Raw genomic sequence first — 16,721 nt, 5'->3', positions numbered from 1 at the left:
GGGCTGGGGAAATTTGGATATGGGACAAGTATTCAGCGACATTAGAGAATGATTCATTTCTAAAAGTGTGATTATGGCATTGTATTTTAGGTAGAATACTCCTCAGCTTTCTTCCTTTTTTGGAGATGCCACTTGAAATATTTAGGGGTGAAGGAGCATAATGTCAGTAATTTACTTGGAAACAAAATGAATACACACACACAGAGAGAGCAAAGATGGTAAAATGTTACCCGTTGCTGGGAGTATATGAGAGTTCATTGTACTGTTCTACTAGTCTTTGGGCTTTTGGTTTTTCCATGCGAAAACGTTCATAATAAAAATTTAAAAATACAAAGTAGCAAGTGCATCGATGGGAAGTAAGGGCGCCATGGGAACCCAAAAGGGGGGTGCCTAATTGGAATTTGATGGGCGAGAGAAGCTTTCCAAAGAAAATAGCCTCTAAGAGCAGAGAGATGAACAGTCGATGGACGGGGGAAAGGGGAGGCGCTTTGGGGAGAATGTAACAGGCGGCATGTATGAATGCCTGGTAGTCTGTTTTGTTAGAGGAACCACAAAAAAAGACATTTAACGGGAGTGTCGAATGCGAATCAAGGAGTTACCAAGAGGTGAGAAGAGAAGGTGTCGTGCATTGAGCTGTTGGGTCTGGCAGCCGCTGCGGTAAGCTTCATCTATATTAGTTCACTTAATCCTCACTGGCTTCCAGGCACCTAGAAATCAGCACTGCTGTTTTATAGATTAGGCAAACTGAGGCCCAGAACATTGAAGTAGCGGCTCAAGATCACAAATCTGGAGGAGCCAGGATTGGAACCCAGGCAGCCTGGCTCCAGAGCCACGTTTTTAACCCACCAGGCCACCCCACCTCTCGGGGCCAGGCTGCTCTCTGTGGAAAAAGACCTGGGGGCAAACAGGACTCAAGGCAGGAGGACCACTTAGGAAGCAGGTGCACGAGCCCAGGTGAGTGGGGAAGGCGGCTCGAATGGTTGTGTGTGTTGGGGTGGAGTCGGGAGACAAAGATGGCGTCCAGTCTACACCCCACTGAGAACCCGCCCCACTTTGGCACGAGAGAGGGAACCTGGAGCAATCCCCTTCAGCACGCACGGACAGGGTATGAGTAGATCCCTAACGTCACCTCCATCTGTGAGGAGCAGCCTGCTGTACATCTGACTCACATTTCTCTTGTTCTGGCCTCTGCTAATCATCATTTTTGGAGCCATCTGCTATCTTCACTGTTAGAATTTCGTCACCTGCAACTGTTGTCATTTCTGTACCCTAACTTCCCTGGCTCAGGGAGGCCACAGCCCCCGATTGCTTTCCGAATCGTCTCCCAGCCCACCTAGCACACCATTAGCCGAAAATGCCACCAGGTGGACGCCTGTGCTGTTCCACCAGAAGCCCTTGATCCTCAGGCCCCCTTCACTGGGCATTAAACAAATATTGGAAAACAATAAAAAGAAAAACACTTGGCTGTGTCCCTCTAATGCTTATCGATCTTTAAGATCTTCTCAGGCATGAAAACAAGATTCACTGCCATCATCGTGACATTGGATTCCTGTTAGCTGGAAGAGTGGCTCATCGATCAGAGTGGGGTGCCTGGCAGGGCGGGTGTGGGCCTGTCTCCTGTCCAGGTCATCAGCTCCAGAGATGGAGCATGGCGGGAGCCGGAGGGGGTGGAGGAAGGCAGCACTCACTTCAAGCAAAGGACGCTGTGGCCCGGGAGGGGCCTCTTGGCATCCGGGAAGCCACTGGGGCCACTTCTCAGTTCCATGCCAATCTCTGGGGCCTTGTTTTGTTGTTGTTGTTTTCTTGCAAAAGGCCCCAAGAATTCCAGGTTATTTTATATGCGTGTGTGTCAAAAATGATGCAAATACTACATGCATTCGTATGCAGAGGACATGGATCTGCAGAGTACATGAGCTCCTCTGTATATACTGCCCTCTATCTCTCTCCAAGGGAATCGTTCATTTACCAGCCAATATTTATTTAGCTGCTACTATGCGCTACATCCGGTTCTAGGTGCTGGCCGTAGGGCAGCGCACGGAATGCAAAATCCCTACTCTCCTGGGAGCTTACCTTCCAGGGGACATCGCGAGGAGCTTTGTGTGCAGCCCCCCTATCTATGCCTGTATCACATCTATCTCTAGGCCTGGGTCTATAGGTTCATGTTGTACGCGGGATTCTGTGAGGGGCTGCTTCACTAACAGTGTGTCTTGGAACCCATTCCACGTCAGCCTAAACGGACCTGCCTCGTCTTTGTTAGCTGTGCAATGGTCTTCTGCAGGATAAACCCTTGCAGATAGACATACAGGTTCTTCTAATATTTGCCACCAACAGTGCTGCAGCAAACTTTCTTCTGCATACACTGTTGTAGACATGGGAGTCTGCACACGTAGTGAGTGACCATGGCTAAGATAATGAACCTCTCTGCGCCTCAGCTGCTTCATGTATAAACTGAAGGTAATAATGGTACCTCCCTCTATTCATCAAGGAAATGCAAACAAACCACGATGAGGCGCCGCTTCACTCCCACTAGGGTGTCTATAATCCAAAAGACAGGTACTAACAGGTGTTGGCTGGTGAGGATCTGACGAAACTAGAACCCTTGTATACCCTGGTGGGGATATTAAAGTGGTGCAGCCACTTTGAGAAAAAGTTTGGCAGCTCCTGAAAAAGGGAAAGCAGAGGATTACACATAAAAACTTGCACGCAAAGGTTCATAGCAGCATTCTTCATATTAGCCGAAAGCTAGAAACAAGCCAAATGTCCACCACCTGATGAATGGATAAACAAAATGTGGTATATCTCTGCAATGAATATTATCTGGCATTAAAAAGACATGAAGTATTGATATATGCTACAACATAAATGAGTCTTAAAAATATTATGCTGACTGAAAGAGGCCAATCACAAAGGACCACATATTGTATATTTCACTGATAAGAAATGTCCAGAATAGGCAGATCCACAGAGACAGAAAGTAGACCGGTGGTTGCCAGGAGACTGAGGGGTTGAGGTAATGGGGAGTGACTCCTGATAGGTACAGGGCTTTTTTGGGGGGTGATGAAAATGTTCTAAAATTGTGATGATGATCGCACAACTCTGCAAATACACTAAAAAAGTACTGAACTGTACACTTTAAATGGGTAAATTGTATGGCATGTGAATTGTGTCTCAACAGAGGTGTTATTTAAAAATAATAATAAGACCTCCCTCCTAGGTCGTGAGGATGAACTGGGATGGCATAAAAATGTGGAGAACAGTCCCTGGCATCTGGAAGCTCTAAGTATCTGCTGCTTCTGATTCCCAGAAGCAGAAGTGTTGACCCAAAGGACTGGTGCATTTTTTTTTAATTTTAATTTTTTAATTTTCAAAGACTGCAAAGTTGCCCTCCAAAACCATCTTCACCAGCTCCACTCTCAAAAGTAGTGCATAGGATGCCTGTTTTCCTCTTTTCTTTTCAAAGAAGCGACCACCGTAAAAAGTCTGGAAGAACATTTATCACTGTTCACTGTGGTTTTCTTTCAGGTGATGGGATCATGTATGTATTTTCTTTTTTTTCTCATAGTGCTTATCTGAATTTTTTTCATATTTTCAAAAATAGAACATGTAGTTGCAAATGGCATGATCTCATTCTTTTTCACGGCTGAGTAATATTCCATTATCTATATCTATAGATATAGATATCAATGGAATATATACCTATATATATATATATATATATATATATATGTCACATCTTTTTTTTCCATTCATGTATAGATGGCCACTGGGTTGCTTCCACATCTTGTCTATTGTAAATAATACTGCAATAAACACAGGGGTGTGTCTATCTTTTCAAATTAGTGTTTTCATTTTCTTTGGGTAAATACTCAGTAGTGGAATTACTGGGTCATATGTTAATTCTGCTTTTAATTTTTTTGAGGAACCTCCGTACTGTTTTCCACAGTGGCCGCACCAGTTTGCATTCCCACCAACAGTTCACGAAGGTTCCTTTTTCTCCACCTCCTTGCCAACACTGTTATTTCTTGTGTTTTTTTATTTTAGCTATTTTGACAGGTGTTAAGTGAGATCTCATTGTGGTTTTAATTTGCATTTACCTGATGATTAGTGATCTTTTCAGGGATGGACTTAGAGGGTATGTCATGCTAAGTGAACTAAATCAATCAGAAAAAGACAAATACCATATGATTTCACTCATACGTGGAATTTAAGAAACAAAACAAGTGAACAAACAAATTTTATTTATTTTATTTTATTTTTTTAAAGATTTTATTTATTCATTTGAGACACAGAGAAACAGAGAGAGAAAGCATGAGCAGGGAGAGAGGCAGAGGGAGAAGCAGGCTCTTCGCTGAGCCAGGAGCCCGATGTGGGGCTCGATCCCATGACCCCGGGATCATGACCTGAGCCGAAGGCAGACGCTTAACCATCTGAGCCACCCAGGTGCCCCAGAACAAACAAATTTTAAAAGGAGGCAAAAAAAAACCCCCAAAACTCCACAGACTCTTAAATACAGCAGATGAAGTTTGCCAGAGGGGAGGTAGATAGGGGGTTGGGTGAACTAGGTAAAGGGGATTAAGAGCACACTTACCATGATGAACACTGAGTAATGTATAAAATTGTTGAATCACTATATAGTACACCTGAAACTACTATAACACGATACTATATACTTATATATTTATATATACCATATAATTTATATATACTATAGCATATAAATATGCTAATTATACTTGAGTAAAAATATTTTTAAATTTTTAAATTCTAAAAAACCCAGAACATGTAATAATTATATACTATTTATAAGTAAAAGTATCCCCCATCGACTTTTCACCATGGGACTTTTACCCTTTGCAGGCATTAGTGGTCGGGATGGGAGACCTTAGACTTACCAGTCCAACCTAGAAAGACACAGATCCTTCCCATTGTGAAGGTTGTATTGCAACAGCCAGAGGGCAAGAATACAGGGAAGTACAGAAATTGCAATTATGAGCCCACAGGCTTGCACTTTCTCGCTCACTGGTACCAAAAAAATCATACCTGTGCGTCATTTGCACCCTTACCAGACACCAGACCCCACAAGTTTGCAAATACTTCATGTGTGTCGTCACTTAACCTCCACAAGAATTCTATGACATCGGTACTGGTGCAAAGCAGGAGCGAGAGAAAGCAAGTGATTGCCCAAATGCACTGCTAGTAGGTGGCTGAGACAGATATGGCTGAAGGTGCCTTTAGCTGGGAGTCGAGAGTCACACACCAGAATCTTTCATTATCTCATTTAAAAGTAAGGACATAGGGGCGCCTGGGCGGCTCAGTCGGTTTCGAGTCTGCCTTCAGCTCAGGTCATGATCCCGGAGTGCTGGGCTTGAGTCCCTCATCGCGCTCCCTGTCCAGTGGGGAGCCTGCTTCTCCCTCTGCCTGCTGCTCCCCCTGCTTGTGCTCTCTCTCTCTCTCTCTCTCCCTGACAAATAAATAAATAAAATCTTAAAAAAAAGAAACCTTTTTTTTTTTTTTTAAGTATGGACGTAGTTAGGGCAAGCTTTAGGGGAGAGGCTGATTCAGCAGTTCGGTCATATCCTTAGGACACCTGTCTTTTCCAAATCTTTGCTCTGCCATCTTCCTGTTGTTTCCATCTTTAGGAAGAAATGGGGCTCTAGCAGGAATATCTAGGCAGAGCAGGGTTCAGAGAAAGACAAAGGGTCAGTTTCTTTCTGGGGTTTTCTCCTTAGAATGAAGTAACTTTTTCTAGAAGCCCTGCCACCCCCGTCCTTCCACCAAACTTTTCCCATAGGCACAGTTTGTTTCATAGGCTGATTCTAGGTCATTTATCTATTTCTGAACCAATCATGGGCAAAAGGAATGGAATTACCTCTTGACCAATTTGGCCTGTCCCTGGGGTTTGTGTTGGAGGTGGATCACTGTTCCTTGAGGAAGGGGGTTCTGTGAGCAAAATTAGGAGTGTATTTGGAAGGGAGAAGAGGAAATGGATATTGAGGAGTTGGGTGGACGAAGCAATATTATCCAACATAAGGAGGGACTCATGTTGTCAAAATCAGGAGTGTCTATTTCTAGTTACTGCACTGTTCTGCATTGTGGCCAAGACTTCCATTGCTAGAAATTTATTTTTTTAAGGTGAAGCTTATAAATCACCCACATCTGCCCCTTCTCTCTGTCTGCAGGTCCCATCCTCTATGAAAGGAAGCTTGGGAACTTGATTTAGGGCAGATCCCGGGGAGTGAGGTAGTGGGTTTTAAAAAATATCCCAGTGGCAACTAGGTAATTTCCATCCTGGGGATCGCTAGTCTGGGAAACTGCCATTTCACACTCCCCTGGGGTCTCTCAGGAAAGGCCCCTTTGAGATGGTCTCCTCTTGGCAGCTTACAGGACCGACTTTATTAATAGGACCATATCAGTTTGTGAATCTAGAGGATTTTGGAATAAGGTACTCGGCCTCCCTTCCTGGGAATCACTTTTTTAGCTAACATGATAGATTGGAGTATCAGTCAGCAAATTTTCATTCACCTCCCTTGGGGCTTAGGACATAGCACATTTCTTGCCCCACTGACTTTGGGCTTGGCCACTGACATGCTTTAGCCAATGGAATATGAACGGATACGATTCTAGCAGAGGCTTTAAGTAGTGTGTGCCCTGTTTGGCTACCCGTGGGCTCACCTTGGGTAGCCACTGCCCCTTCTCTCTGGCCTCCAAGGATTAGCCATATGGAGCAGACCCAAACTCCAGCCGAAGCAGATTCGCCCTCGCCAACCGGCAGACCTGTGTGCAAGAAAAATAAACGCTTATTTTCGTAAGTCGCAAGTCTTTCTTCTACAGCAAAGCTGACTGCTACAAGGGATATTTCTGAGTGCCGCCCAAGGGGTCTGGATGGTGTGGCAGACACACAGGACCAGCTGTGAGAACACGTCCCATCGAAGCAGCCCCTGGAATAGCATGCATTAAATATAGCTCAGGGAGGGAATGAACTGGAGATGTTTCGGTAAGTTTCTTGGAACGGCCCAAATTCTAAGAACTTTTTAATAAACTGTTCCCTGACCCCTTCTCAACAAAACAGACTTACTGGCCAAGAAATTGCTAACCCATGTGTTTCATCATCAGTGTTCAAATGCGGTAGAATGTAGAGGAAAGAGCGCTGGACGTGGTGTGGTTTTGTACCACAGTTCAGCTCATATCTCATCCATAACGTAAGTCATTTAATCCTTATGAATCTTATTTTCCTCCTGTGCAAGCTGGGGGTGGTTACAAGAATAAAACGATCATGCATATATCTCTGGTTTCCAAGTTGTACTTTTAGTGGGTGAGTTTTTTTCTAACAAAATCAGTATGTAAAACTAATAACTGGATACCATAGTCAGCTTAAATATTTATTTGGCACCAAGTCTTTCATTGTTGGCAGAACCTGCCAGGTTCTCAGGGCCCTTAGGGTTCCCTAAAACCCAATTTGAAAACAACTCACATGGTAAAACCACTCTACAAATGTCCTTGGTGTTGGTACTGGTGATGGCGGTGGTGATGTATAATTCCAGTCTCCCAAAAGGTTTCCCTGCCCTCTCTTCCTCCCAGATTTCTCCCACTGACTAGAATCTGAAAACCAAAGGTAAAGATGTGTGCGTGCGTGTGTGTGTGTGTGTGTGTGTGTGTTTTGACACACTTGGAAGCTTGAAGAGATGCAGAGACTCAACCACATTCAACAAGTCAACCATAATTACAACAAAGGCACTGCTACAGTGACTTAGTGTATGTGCAAACATCTGTGGTTATCCCTCTGGTCACATGGTTGTTCTTCAACCCTATGTCACTATTTGAGCAAAGTCATGTACCACCCTGACCTAGAAATCTGTTGCATCCTCTCAAAGGAACACATGATCATTCTATGGCTCCATATAACACTGGGTTTCTTTGTTCTTACATGCTGCAAATTGTATCCCACGTTACTCGGTCCCCAAGGATATTCTCAGCTTACAAGTCTGTCTGACAGTGTAATAATAAATGCAATCAGTTGTTACAAAAATGGATTTTACCCTTAGATCATACTTTGTCAGCACACCTGTAGAGGGCTCTTGTGTGTCCAGCCTACTGTTTCAGAATCACTGCCTTAAGGATATTTCTTCTTTTAAACTCACTTTTCTGGGCCCTATCAGTCATTCACACTTTAGTAAGAAATAGTTCTTCAGAGTCTATCTCAGGAACATTAGATGAGGATGGAGCAGAATGTCTTAGTTTGGATTCCCCCCAGAAGCAGACCATGAGACAAGGATTCACATGCAAGTAATTTTATTATAACAGAAGGGAAATGAAGTATGCAAGGCAAAGTAACCAATAATGTATGTTGTCAATCAAACTTCTGTGTGGGTGACTGAAGACAAATCCTGAGAAACCCTGAGAATTAGCATGGAACACACATCTTACAGTTATCCCACCCAAGGGGACAAGGAGCTGGGGTATTTACACAACAACTTCCTTAGCCACAGGGTGAGAATTGCTCCCAGCGCACACATTTCCTGACTCTTCTAGCCATGTGCATGAGCAGAGTGAACGCTGGTGGCCAGAGCACCTACTCCTTAGGTAAAGAGATGCATCTAAATGGTAAGGCTTGAATACTGAGAGTACCCGCTACAATCCACCCCTTGTATCATTCAGATCTCCCCTTGTCCTCTTTAAGTTCTTTCTGTTCTGTCACTGAGTCTTCAAGATGATGGCCAGTCATACTTCCTTTATTTTTTTATTATGTTCAGTTAGCCAACATAGAGTAGATCATTAGTTTTTGATGTAGTGTTCAGCAATTCATTAGTTGCATACAACATCCGATGCTCATCACAACACACGTCATACTTCCTTTAAAGTAAACTAAAAGACTAAAAACAGAAAACTTGTGGGACAAATTCACATGCTAAGGGAACTGAGGTCCACACTCCTGCCATTCTACCCTATTTTAATTCCCCTCACCCGCAACAGCGCTCCCACTGCTCGAAGTGACTTATACATTGAGGCCACCCAGACCTCCATCCTTGAAGGATCTGAGCCTTGGATTACTGTGTCTTTGGCAAGCTGTAATCACAGCTTGCCACTGTAGCCAACCATTCGGAATTATCACAACACATAGGAACACTACAGATGCCCCAGAGATCCTCTGAATTGCAGACATACTCCTTCCTGCCTTCATTAGGTTCTTTATAATAATCAAGATTGACATCTTTGCCTGGATAGTAACTCCTTTCTTTGCACCCTGGTTTACTAGCAATTAGGGATCCAAAATGACCAGGCATCAGTTAGAGATTTAGGTTTAGTGGGTGGTTCTTATCATGTCTCTGGGAGAAGCATTCTCTTCCCTGTGCACTAGGACCTGGCAGATCCTGAAGGGAGAATGAGAAGTATGCATTCTCTAAGTGGGTCACTGGGAAGGATGGCAAGAGAAACCACTCCTACTTAAACTCCTTGGTATCCAAACCCATGTAGTCCAGCCGCTGGAGGCCCAGCATCGTAGAGTGACCGATGGTTAAAAGTCTACACTACGTCTGAAAGCACCTCACTCCACAAAGTGTCCTCTCACCTGCATCAGACCGAAGTTGCATTTTACCTGCATTTTTATGGAGTCATTCTAATCTTACCTTAGGCAAACAGCTTCTGGGTGATGTGGTATGAAGTGGGACCAGGAGATCCTGTGGTTATTATAATACCTTCTTTGCTGTAAAATGAGTCCTTTGGCTAGGCAATGCTATGCAGATCCCAGGACAATAAATCGGACGTTCTGCGAGCCCTCAGATGGTACTGCTAACTGAGGCACTGCAGCCAGGAAAGACAAACCCGTATCTGGAATACATTGTCAGTCCCGGCCCCCTCCCCACCCTGTCAGGACTTCCTCTTCAGCGTAGGAGACTTGCTGGGGCTGTGAAATCAACAGGCTTCACAACTTTGCTGTTCGCACAATCAGATCCTGCACTTCATGTTAAACATGTCTGCTGTCTGGCTGCAGGACATGAGACTCTTTTTAAGGGCTTCCGTAGGGACTCTCTGGCTTTTACACCATAACTTGAGCTGCTAGCTGGATGATTGGAGCCTGTCATTCTCTTTCAGTGCTCCTATTGTACTTCACCTCTAAGCAACCAACCCGCCCCAGGGTCCCTGTAATTATCCTTAATCCTGTATCTCTCCAATGTTGGATATTGCATCCTTTGTTTTCTTTTTTTTTTTTTTTAGGATTTTATTTATTTATTTATTTATTTATTTATTTATTTGAGAGAGAGTGAGTGAGAGAGACCACGAGCAAAGGAGAAGGGTAGAGGGAGAAGCAGACTCCCCATTGAGCAGGGAGCCCGATGCGGGGCTTGATCCCAGGACCGTGGGATCATGACCTGAGCTGAAGGCAGACACTTAACCGACTGAGCCACCCAGGCGCCCCTGGATATTGTATTCTTTTTCACCTGTGGCCCAGCCCAATTCACTACCTATAGTCTTAGTTCTTGTGATGCTACTAGCAACACGTCGCTTGCCACCAGCAACTGGTCCTTGTTGCCAATTGTGATCCAACTTCCAGAGTCCCATCCTGAGGTACTGCTTCTTAGGAGAACTTCTGGTACCAAGAAGACCTGGAGACAAGGATTCCAGAGCCAATAGTTCACAGGAGGGGGTAAATGAGTCTGGCAAGGGAAGGCCAATAAATGGCACATTATCAAGCAGGTTACCACAGGGAGCTTAATCTTGCTGGGGGGATACTGGGAAACAATATAGGATGCCGTCCTTAGAGTTATGCCCCTGAAGGACAAGGGAACTGAGTTATTTATTTATACCAGTTTGGGTGAGTCATGGGTTGAAGGCTGCCAGGCAGTCATGGTGGTGGTATTAACTTACTGAGCCCTTGCGGTCTGCCTCGTGCCTGTGTAAAACGGACTCTGGCAGCCAGAGAGAGCCCTTAGGCAAAAGGTGCAGATGCTGGCCATGGAAAATCGGACCAGTGTGCCCCGAAACGTTACCACCTAAGGGAATGTGAGCAGGACAACAACACCAACAACAACTGCAGGCTCAGGGAGATGAGGGAGATAGTTTGAGAATGCAGTGACTGAGTTTAGGGATGGCAAGGGTGTTAGGACAAATCAAAGAGCACCCAGATTGTCCTAACTCTCATTTTCTAGGGCTAGTCCCGTTCTAAGGAGGGGCTGCTTGGCACAGCTGTTTTTAGCAAAAAAACCTTAAAGGAATAAGAGAAGAAACACATAGCATCCCTTGGTGACAAATCTAGCACCGGCGCAACATTGTCACAACTCCAGGCGTGCATTTCTGGCTGGGATGGGGGAGGGTTGGGGAAGCGAAGGTCTCAGTGCAGAAGACCACTGCTTAGCCCCTCATGGGCCCGGTCAGGAAGACAAAGGCCTCCCACTTGGCCTTCTCTTGAGTTGTTGGTGAGGCTGGGTTGAATTGTATGTTATCTTAATGAACGCCTTGAAATTATAGTTTACAAAAATGCTTTCTGTATAGATTACCTAGTTCAAGACGTCACTTTTCCTCTGGGCTGAAGAGAAATGGAATATTTGGGAAAACATAGACATGGCAGTCTCTCCTGGCATAGAAAGATTTTCTTACAGTGGGGCTTTTGCTGAGTGTGTTTTGCTTTTTTGCTCTGATTGTAGTGGTGGATAGTGTTAGAATTTGGGGATGCCCGTCAACCTCCCTCCTCACTGAGTTCTAACCAATTGAGATATAGACACAAGGAGCCGAAGTACCAACTTGTGAATAGCAAGATATTGGAGAAAACTTGAATGTTTATTAATAGGTGGAAGGGTAAATAAATATGGTATAACCATAAAATGGAATACTATGCAGCTAAAAAAAAGGAATGAAGATGCTCTGGGTATTCACATGGAAAGAACTCTAAAAAGAATGGGAAGGAATGAGAGAGGGTGACATAAGTGTGTGTAGCATCCTAGGTATACATAAGTTTTGGAGGGAATCACAAGAAAATACTAATAGGTAGAACTTGGGGATGGGCACAGGGTAGGTAGGGGCCTGGGTGGGAGGGAGACTATTCAGGGAATACTATTTCAGAGAAACATGTAAATCATTACCTGTATATAGCCAGACACCTAGAAAATGACTCAGGTTTGGAGGGGGGAGACATAGATGGTATGGATTAAAATAGTTGTTGCTCCTGCTCGTAAGTCACCTGATTATCTCTTGTCATGACTTTGGGGAAGGGAGAAGGAAAGAGTAGTAGGTGGGAAAATACGAGAAGGTACAAGTGAAGAACTGAGGATGAGGGTGCGTACTCTTTGTGAAGGTGGGGAAATACCATCTGCACCTGCTGCCTATGCCATTGGTGTGCTCCCCCCCATCTCCGTTCACTGGGCGTGCCTTACACTGAGTAGGTGCCCAGAAACACGACTGCTAGGGTCTGAGCTCACCGGGATTCTGAACAATCTATTAACACAACTCTTTGCTGCCACCCACTTGGGAAGCAGTATAGGGTGATGGTTAAGAGCACGGGATCCAGCGTGTTCCTGGCCCCACCACTAACTAGATGTGTGGGTGTGAGTGTCTAATTCATCCCCTCCTCACATGTAAAACAAGAAAAATACTAACACCCACCTCATTGTCATAAAGAGACACACAGAGTGCATGGGACAGCAACGGGCCCATTACAGATGCTCAAGAGCATTTGGTATTTATTTTTGCTAGTTTCGCATTTATTTGTGTGGTCGGGAGCACAGATCCCGACTCTTCACGGAAGACAGAACAGAGTCTACAGTTTCTCGCCTGGGTAGGGCAACCTGGCCCTTCCCGACATCATTGGCTGATGCAGCATCTGCATGTGCCTTCCAGCATCTAAGGGCCTGGTGTGGGGCTCCCCGGAGGAGTTACTCCGCTGGCAGATGTGTCCTGTAGGATTCCAGAGGTGATGCCAGATGTTGGCATGCAGCTGTGCTCACAGAACACCCTATCAATGTTTATTCTCTGCATAATTGCAAAGTAAATGGCTTAATGTTATTGTGGAAACAACTCTAAAAGTTAATGGTTCCTCTAATTGGAGAAACCTCCTCCCTCCTCCCACGTCCCAACGGCACCGGGTCCTTAGTTCTCAGCCTTTTTCCTGTCTCATGGAAAGGAGCCATGGACCTGACGACACCCTGGGTGAGAAGTTTACTTGGAGCTCTGTTGGTGGTGATTTATCTTAGTTGTGGTGAAGAAAAAGTAAAGCAGGTATTATTGGAGAGCCCCCTTGATTAATTCTGTTATGTTTTTTACTCCGCCTTGTGAAAGAAGTTTTAAGCCACAGCAATGTTCAAGGTTCCAAGAGTTAAGTGTGTTTCAGGTTTTAAAACCGTTTAATACAGGGCGCCTGGGTGGCTCAGTTGGTTAAGCGACTGCCTTCGGCTCAGGTCACGATCCTGGAGTCCCGGGATCGGGTCCCGCGTCGGGCTCCCTGCTCAGCAGGGAGTCTGCTTCTCCCTCTGACTCTCTTCCCTCTCGTGCTCTCTATCTCTCATTCTCTCCCTCTCAAATAAATAAATAAAATCTTCAAAGAATCAACTTTAAAAAAAAATAAAAAAAAATAAAACCGTTTAATACATCAAAGATAGTTTTGTTCTGGCCCCCATGTTCTGGTCAGAGATAAGCTTTGCTTTGTTGTGTTGCTACATAGGGACTCTTTTGAAGCAGCAGGTGAGCCGATGACAGACAAGCCTGCCCTCAGAGGTAACTGGGCAGAGTAGGCTGTGCTCAGAGTGGGATGGGGCTTGGGGACCAGATATCTGGCTTGTCAGTCCCACCTCAGCCCCAGTGTCTTTCCTGTATGACAAAGCCAAACATGTCAACCTCGGGGCCCGGCAGCAGCCCAGGGCCATTGACCTTACGTACAACGCCAATTGACTCTACTCTGAGAAAGAATAGTAGAGAGAGTACGGACACTGCCAACTCAGCAACCAGACGTTGGAGGTTAGCGCCCCACAATTGCACCCATTCTCCTCGGTGTACCATACTCCAGGGAGCGTGCACTGGGAGGTTTAGTGTAGGGATCCAGATCATGAGCTCTGAAATTGGTCTGCCTGAGTTCCAGTCCCTGCCGTGCTGCCTCTCAGCAGCTGAGTGGTTTTGACCCAGTCACTTAACTTCTCTGCGCCTCAATTTCTCTTCTGGAAAATGGCCGTCATAATGGCGCCCCCTTCAGAGGGTTGCGGTTAGGGTAAATGAGTTAATATAGGTCAAGTGCTGTTGCATAGTAAGTGATATAGAAGTTTGGTCTCAAACACCCTGTGATGAGTATCCCCTTTTATTTTCCCCCTGTTTAGTACCTGGCACTAAAGAGTACTTAATTCAGTTGAATCGTGTGGTTGGCAAGAAGGAACTAAAATAAGCTCCCCGTAAATGACTTATGGGTGGATGTCAGTGGGTCCCTTGGACTTGGGCATTTGTGTCCACAAGAACAGTCTCTGTCTTGGCCTTGCAACAATCCAGACCTTGGTGCCTCACCGAGTTACTCTAGAAGACCCTCCTTACACATCCGTGAGCAAGGCGGACTTACTGACAGTATTCTAGCAAGGTGTGAGGAGGGGCTGAGGAGAGGAATATCACAGTGCATACCCCCCACACACACACACGTGCGCGCACACCACCGCAAACGACTTTCACACCTCCTTCAGTGTTTCTTCCCTCTAGAGTCCCCGCTTGGCAGCACTTGGTGCACACTTACCCTATCAAACGCATGATGGCCCAGCATCTCCAACTTGATTCAGTTGATGTATCAAGATGGTGTATCAAAGCACTTTGCAGACATCCGAATGCCCAGACCCATGTTGAGTCCCTACTGCTCTGTGATTTACTAACTCCATGATGGTGGGCAAGCTACTCAACCTCTCTGAACCCCCGGGTTCCTCATCTGAAAAATGAAGGTAATGCTAGGCCTGGAGGGGCTGTTGTGGACACAAAGTGAAATCGTGCCTGCAAAACACAGAACACTACCTGGTGTTTCATGGCAGCTCCATCTATGTTTCTGGATAAATAACAGCCTCATCTCTCACGAAATATAGATGGGATTTCTCACAGCAGAAAATGGCCATCCACAACCTTCTACGAGCTGTGTATAAGGCCCTATGGGACATAAAATGGTGAACACTCAGGTCTCTCTAGATGGTGCTGGGAACTTTTGCAGGTTACTTAATCACTCTGCACATTAGCTTCCTCCCCTGTAAAATGGGGATGATGATAGTACCTATTAAATGGTGGTGGGGAGGATTAAATGAGATAATGCATGTAAAAACTGAGCTTGGTCCGACGTAAGAGTTTAGAAGACTGTAGCTATTATTATCAGAAGCTTAGGCCTTGACTTGAACCGCCAGGATAGGGACGTGCGTTTGCCTCTTTTCCAGGTATAAAATTCAAATTTGCCAAGTTCAGGCGCATTTAGGAAATCCCAATGCCATCCCAAAACTGATGGCTGTAGGCAAGACAGACATTGATTAATTTAAGCGGATAGTTTCTACTTTAGAAACTTCAAACCACTACACAATTCATAAACTTGCTAATGGCTCTCTCTTGATATTCCATTTTGGAGATCTTAAATTCTTCGTGGGCTGTTAGCTTTGTAGGAGCCTCCTTTCATCAGCTACACGTTGAGAACGAATCTGGGGGATGAGTTAATAGCTCAGGACTTCTGACCAGTGTTCCCTTTGCTTTTGTGTAAACTGTGAGCAACTGGCCATATTCCATGAGCAACTAGCTATGAAGATGGAAGATGCATGAGCAGAGTTTAGTGGTGGGATCAAATAAGGCTTGCAACAAACCTAACGTGATGTTGTAAAGGATATGCAAAATCAATACTGTGCTGTGGGTTCATCAGACATAAATGCAGTTCACATACATGACTATAGTTACCTTGCTCCCAGACAAGTCCCTCCAGGATTAGCTACCAGAGGAAGAGGGGTGCAGGCTTTTGGAGTAGAAAGCAGCTTTGAGGCCCCTCAGAATTCTTCGGAACTCAGAGCATCCAGCTGTCTCTCCTTTGGGACAGGGCCTGGGTGACCAGGAAGCTCGTTATTTGGAACTGAGAGATGATGAAAGCAACCTCATCCTGGTCCCTAGAGGGGTTTGGCTGCAAGGAAAGTTGATTAGGCTAGGCCAGGCGTCAGCAAACTTTTACTCTAAAGAGAGGGATAACAAATACTTAGGCACTGAAGGCCATGTGGCCTGTGTTGCAATGACTCAACTCTGCCATTGTAGGCCAGAAACAGCCATAGTCTATACATAGACTCATGGATCTGGCTATGTTTCAATAAAACTTTAAAGAAACAGGTGGGGCGCGTGGGCGGTTCAGCCAGTTAAGCCTCTCTGCCTCTTGGTTTTGGCTCAGATCATGATCGAAGGGTCATGAGATCAAGCCCCGCATCGATCTCTGTGTTCAGCTTGGAGTCTGCTTGTCCTGTTCCCTCGGCTCCTCCCCTGTCTCACGCACTCTCTCTCTAAAACAAATAAAATCTTTGAAAGAGAGAAAGAAGGAAGAAGGAAGGAAGGAGGGAGGGAGGAAGGAAGGAAGAAAGAGAGAGGAAAGAAGGAAGGAAGGAAGGAGGAAGAAAGAGAGAGAGAGGAAGGAAGGAAGGAAGGAAGGAGGAAGAAAGAGAGAGAGAGGAAGGAACGAAGGAAGGAGGAAGAAAAAGAAAGAAAGAAAGAAAGAAAGAAAGAAAGAAAGAAAGAAAGAAAGAAAGAAAGAAAGAAGAAAGAAA

This window comes from Callorhinus ursinus, unplaced genomic scaffold (assembly GCF_003265705.2).
Source record: "Callorhinus ursinus isolate GAN/ISIS: 27379988/994484 unplaced genomic scaffold, GSC_fseal_2.0 scaffold21, whole genome shotgun sequence".
Lineage (NCBI taxonomy): Eukaryota > Metazoa > Chordata > Mammalia > Carnivora > Otariidae > Callorhinus > Callorhinus ursinus.
This window is presented reverse-complemented; position numbering follows the sequence as displayed.